The 6,330-nt window shown below is 40.9% G+C and overlaps 1 non-coding gene across 1 annotated transcript; it reads right to left on the bottom strand.

Moving 5' to 3' along the window:
- Window positions 1–320: 320 nt before the first annotated feature.
- trnae-cuc (transfer RNA glutamic acid (anticodon CUC)) lies at window positions 321–392 on the bottom strand. Its single transcript has one exon. It is a non-coding gene; the product is annotated as a tRNA-Glu (tRNA).
- Window positions 393–6,330: the final 5,938 nt, after the last annotated feature.

Raw genomic sequence — 6,330 nt, forward strand, 5'->3', positions numbered from 1 at the left:
GTTTGATTTTACTGCACATGAACGGATGAGGGTTCAGCCTGGAAACGGACCTTGTTGGATATAAATGTCACATTTTGTCTTTATACTCTGGAAGCAGCTCGTCGACGACGTAGAAATCCTCTTAAGATTGCTCCTTGATTGTGGCTCACTGCTGGAGAAATAGCCTAAAGTAAAGAAGGTGATAGAGAATTGACTGAAACCGAGACACAATATGATAAATTGACGATATCATTTACAGACCACCTTATCAACTAGGTGTCCACTAGGGGGCGCCCTGAGCAAGCGCTGTCATTGGTTTGCGAATACCGGAAGAAAATACATTCCCTGACCGGGAATCGAACTCCGGCCGCGGCGGTGAGAGCGCCGAATCCTAACCACTAGACCACCAGGGAGGTTGCTTTACCAAAAATTGGTATTGATATGTATACATATTTTACATTTTCATATATTTTTGTTTATTGGAGGACCGATCGGGTGACGTACACCGGCTGGTAGTTGCTACGGCAACAGCACTGCTGCACAACTTCCGGGTTCAGAGATTTGCCCATAGTGACGTTCACCTTCGTGGTTCTGGACTCGGCTGCTCGTCGGGACTGATCACGAATATTCCCGAGTTCAGCCGAGCCCAGAGGTGACTCGGTGTGTCACCAAGTGTGGCTCCGCTGAAACAGGCCGTGATGACTGTCGTTCCGTTCACCGACGTCACCAGAACACAGAGCAGGTGGATCTGTGGCTCCAGCGCAGTTTGGAGTTTAGTGAACCAGAGAAAATGGACCGGAAGTGCCTCGGTGGCCGGAAAGCAGGAAATACTTGGAAAAACACGGCAGTTTCTGATTTGAGGCTTCATAATTCCTTCTTTCTATACCTCCCAGAGACCAGGACGGGACACGGCCCCTCCCGGCTCATTACTGCAAGATTCTGATGTGATCCAGAACCTGCAGCGAGTGCGGGTTGGGCTCATTGTGAGAACTAACCCACCACACCACCGATTCCGTCACACTCACACCTTTTCTCGAACAATCACCTACTTTACCTTTAGGAAACTCTAACGAGAAGGTGCTAGTTAGCACTTCAAGTAGTTTTACGATTGTATACATCTACAATAGTAACACGTGTTAAACGCCACTGCTGATCAAATATTCAGAAGGCTCTTGATTCTAATTAATTAGATACCCTCTTGTGGCCAAAAGGAGGAACTACAGATGCTTCATTTTCATTTGGTCGCTTTGATGACACATCTCGGAAGACGAGTCAATAATGTTCTACGTTGTTGAAGGATCTGTAATCATGATGCCCTCTTGTGGACACAGTGGGTAACTACAAAAACATTGCAATCAAGTTAGGCAATGATAGATTGACATTAGCTTCCGGTTATGACTATCAAAATAAGATAAGTCAACGGAACTGTAGCGTGTTTGTCCCTCCTGCTAAAAGCGACTAGAAATGCAAACTTCTAAATTAGTAATTTTAAATGACCTTTTCTCCGCACGCATTTGTTTTCGTCATTCAGGAAAATGCCTGAAAAATGACGGGACTTCTCATCTCTCTGAGATAAATCTTCAGCTGCTGTGATTTGATTTGTAGCTTTTATTATAATTTAAAGGTTCTAAAAAGCTATTGATAGTTACAATTAACGTTATTAACCAGTTCGGGAACGATATTTTTTTGTTCTTCCCGGTTCAGGAACATAATTCATGGATGGAACGTGAAACCGGAAACAGTATAATACTGTTTCTGTTCGAAACGAACGGAATGGCAAACCCTTCTGATTCAAAGCCCTGGATTCACCCACAACTTTAACACTTTTATACAAAAATGTAACAGATTTTGACATTTTATAAATTTCCTCACTCAAAACACCCTACAAGTCTTTGTTTGGACGGTAAGAATCGTCCAAAAATGTCGTGAAAATATTAAAAACTCGTCTCCAGTTTTTGGTCGTACTTTTCTCGTGAAATTGAATGAAACATATTTCCTGTTCGTTTGATGCTTTTATTTTGAACGACCACCGGATATGAACAAATGTTGTTGACGCTGCCCTCCTGTGGTCAATTATCAGTACTACACATTTTAGTTTCCCTCAGTCTTCGTGTCCGAACCCAGACGAACAATCATCTACTTTACCTTTAGGAAACTCTAACGAGAAGGTGGAGGGGGGCCCATGCTAGTTAGTACTTCAAGCAGTTTTATGATTGTATACGTTTTCAATAGTAACACATGTTAAACGCCATTGCTGATCAAATATTCAGAAGGCTCTTGATTGTAATTAATTAGACACCCTTATGGATGTAATGAAGGAGGACATGAAGGTAGTTGGTGTGAGAGAAGAGGATGCAAAGGACAGGGTTAGATGGAGGCAATTGATCCGCTGTGGCGACCCCTGAAGGAAAAACCCGAAAGAAAACGAAGAAGAAGACCGTCTTGTGGCCAAAAGAAAGAACTACAAATGCTTCATTTTCATTTGGTAGCATTGATTTACATGGTTTTTACTTGATAGAAGGCAAACTTTTGATAAGTTGATTAAAACGACTTAAAATATTTCTTTCAAAGTTAGAGTGCATGAGACGCACTCTAACTTTGAAGGAAGTTAATTCTACACGTTGAAATGTAGAATTATCATTTCAACGTGTAGAATTCCTGATTGTTGCATAATTTAAACGAACAAAGGACGTGACTCCTAAAAACAAGTCTAAAACCAAAAACACAAAACACAAAGACAAGGACAAAAAAAACTTTAAAAAGAAAGAAAAAGAATATACAAGCAGAATGAGACAGGGATGCTTCATATCTGTTCAACTTTTCCGTGGAAAACTAAACAACAAAGTTATTTCAGAAGACGTGTCAATAATGTTCTTCTACGTTCTTGAAGGATCTGTGATCACGATGCCCTCCTGTGGACATAGTGGGTAACTACAAAAACATCGAGATCAAGTTAGACGTTGTTAGATTGTCGTTAGCTTCCGGTTATGACTATCAAAATAAGATAACTCAACGGAAATAATGCCTCGTAACAATGTGATTGTGTTTCCTGTTAAGGTTTCCCGGGATGAATTTGAGTGTGACACCGCTGGAGACATGCGGTGGATCCGTTCTGATTTAATAACGACACCAGTAACCATGGAGACTGCTGTAACCGTCCGTTCTGTCTAGTTTAGCGTTCAGACAAACAGAACCGAGTGAAACATGGAGGCAGCGGAGTCAGAGTCACCATCCGATGCTAACGAGCTAATTAGCCGCTCCGTGCAGACGGAGGAGCAACAGGCGGCGGACAGGAGCTGATGTCGGGATGGAGGGGCGCAAAGCTCCGGCGATATTTCTGGACTCCAACAACCATTAATTTTGAAGAAGGAATGTAGCTTCAAGAGAAAAAAAGTAAAAGAGAAGATGTAACAATGTGGTTGTGTTTCCTACTTGAGTTTTCCGGAGGACGTATTTGAGTGTGACACCGCTAGAGACAGGTGCAGAGGAGGGAATGTGTTGTGAGCCGTTCTGCTTTAATAAAGACACCAGTAATGGTGGTGTTGAATTTCCTGACTTTATATCTGTTAAAACATTCCGTGTAAAACTACACAACAAAGTTATTTATGAAGACGTGTCAGTAATGTTGTTCTACGTTCTTGAAGGACCTGTGATCGTGGTGCCCTCTTGTGGATATGATGGGTAACTACAAAAACATTTAAATAAAGTTAGGCGTTGTGAGATGGTCAGCAGAGCACCACAGTATGGAGTCAGGTCGAGCTGGCTGATCCATCCGCCTGGACTTCTGAGCTGCTCCTCATCCCACCAGCAGAGCAGGGGGGGGTCAGACTGATATTACAGGAAATTGATTTATGATCCTTGATCCTTACAGGGTTCAATGAAGCAACAAGAGATACGGAGTAAATGTTCATGTGTATTAATATAAATACATACATAAGTGTTTGTGTGCGTGAGTTACAGAACAATCTAATGACAATCTAACAACGTCTAACTTTTTCTCAATGTTCTTGTAGTTACCCACCATGTCCACAAGAGGGCATCACGGTCACAGATCCCTCAAGAACGTAGAAGAACATTATTGACACGTCTTCATAAATAACTTTGTTGTGTAGTTTTCCACGGAATAGTTTAACAGATATAATAAAACGGAATAATAGTGTTTCTGTTCGAAACGAACAGAAATGGCAAACAATTGTGATTCAAAGCCCTGGATTTACCCACAACTTTAACACTTTTATACTAAAATGTTACAGATTTTGACACTTTATAAATTTCCTCACTTAAAAATCCCTACACGTCTTTATTTTGATGGTAACAATCGTCCAAAAATGACGTGAAAATATTAAAAACTCGTCTCCAGTTTTTGCTCGTACTTTTATCGTGAAATTGAATGAAATATATTTCCTGTTCGTTTGATGCTTTTATTCTGAGCCACCACCGGATATGAACACATGTTGTTGACGCTGCCCTCCTGTGGTCAATTATCAGTACTACACATTTTAGTTTGACTCAGTCTTCCTGTCCGAACCCAGACGAACAATCATCTACTTTACCTTTAGGAAACTCTAACGAGAAGGTGGGGGGGGGGGCTAATGCTAGTTCGCACTTCAAGCAGTTTTACGATTGTATACGTTTTCAATAGTAACACATGTTAAACGCCATTGCTGATCAAATATTCAGAAGGCTCTTGATCGTAATTAATTAGACACCCTTATGGATGTAATGAAGGAGGACATGAAGGTAGTTGGTGTGAGAGAAGAGGATGCAAAGGACAGGGTTAGATGGAGGCAATTGATCTGCTGTGGCGACCCCTGAAGGGAAAAGCCGAAAGAAAAAGAAGAAGACGAAGACCCTCTTGTGCCCAAAAGGAGGAACTACAAATGATTAATTTTCATTTGGTCATATAGATTTACATGATTTTTAACTTGATAGAAGGCAACCTTTTGATAAGATGAATGAAACGAATTAAAATACTTCCTTCAAAGTTAGAGTGCATGAGACGCACTTTAACCTTGAAGGAAGTTAGCTCTACACGTTGAAACGTAGAATTATCATTTCAACGTGTAGAATTCCTGATTGTTGGATAATTTAAACCAACAATTAAAGGACATGATTCGTGAGAAGAAGTCTAAAACCAAAAACAACACAAAGACAAGGACAAAAAAAACTTTAAAAAGAAAGAAAAAAATATACAAGCAGAATGAGACAGGGATGCTTCATATCTGTTCAACTTTTCCGTGGAAAACTAAACAAAGTTATTTATGAAGACGTGTCAGTAATGTTCTTCTACGTTCTTGAAGGATCTTTGATCGTGGTGCCCTCTTGTGGACATAGTGGGCAACTACAAAAACATTGCAATCAAGTTAGGCGATGTTAGATTGTCATTAGCTTCCGGTTATGACTATCAAAATAAGATAACTCAACCGAACTAAAGCGTGTTTGTCCCTCCTGCTAAAAGCGACTAGCAATGCAAACTTCTAAATTAGTTGTACATTTGAAGGTCCTTAAAATACCTACCTATTTATGTTTACAATCAACGTTATTAACCAGTTTGGGAACTATATATTTTTTGTTCTTACCGGTTCAGGAACGTAATTCATGGGTGGAACGTAAAACCGGAAACTGTATAATACTGTTTCTGGTTCGAAACGAACAGAATGACAAACAATTGTGATTCAAAGCCCTGGGTTCACCCACAACTTTAACACTTTTATACAAAAATGTAACAGATTTTGAAACTTTATGAATTTCCTCCTTTAAAACTCCCTACACGTCTTTATTTGGACGGTAAGTACAAAAACATCGAGATCAAGTTAGACGTTGTTAGATTGTCATTAGCTTCCGGTAGTGACTACCAAAATAAGATAACTCAACGGAAATAATGCCTCGTAACAATGTGATTGTGTTTCCTGTTAAGGTTTCCCGGGACGAATTTGAGTGTGACACCGCTGGAGACATGCGGTGGATCCGTTCTGATTTAATAACGACACCAGTAACCATGGAGACTGCTGTAACCGTCCGTTCTGTCTAGTTTAGCGTTCAGACAAACAGAACCGAGTGAAACGTGGAGGCAGCGGAGTCAGAGTCACCATCCGATGCTAACGAGCTAATTAGCCGCTCCGTGCAGACGGAGGAGCAACAGGCGGCGGACAGGAGCTGATGTCGGGATGGAGGGGCGCAAAGCTCCGGCGATATTTCTGGACTCCAACAACCATTAATTTTGAAGAAGGAATGTAGCTTCAAGAGAAAAAAAGTAAAAGAGAAGATGTAACAATGTGGTTGTGTTTCCTACTTGAGTTTTCCGGAGGACGTATTTGAGTGTGACACCGCTAGAGACAGGTGCAGAGGAGG

Source organism: Antennarius striatus, chromosome 16 (assembly GCF_040054535.1).
Source record: "Antennarius striatus isolate MH-2024 chromosome 16, ASM4005453v1, whole genome shotgun sequence".
In the NCBI taxonomy this organism is placed as follows: Eukaryota; Metazoa; Chordata; class Actinopteri; order Lophiiformes; family Antennariidae; genus Antennarius; species Antennarius striatus.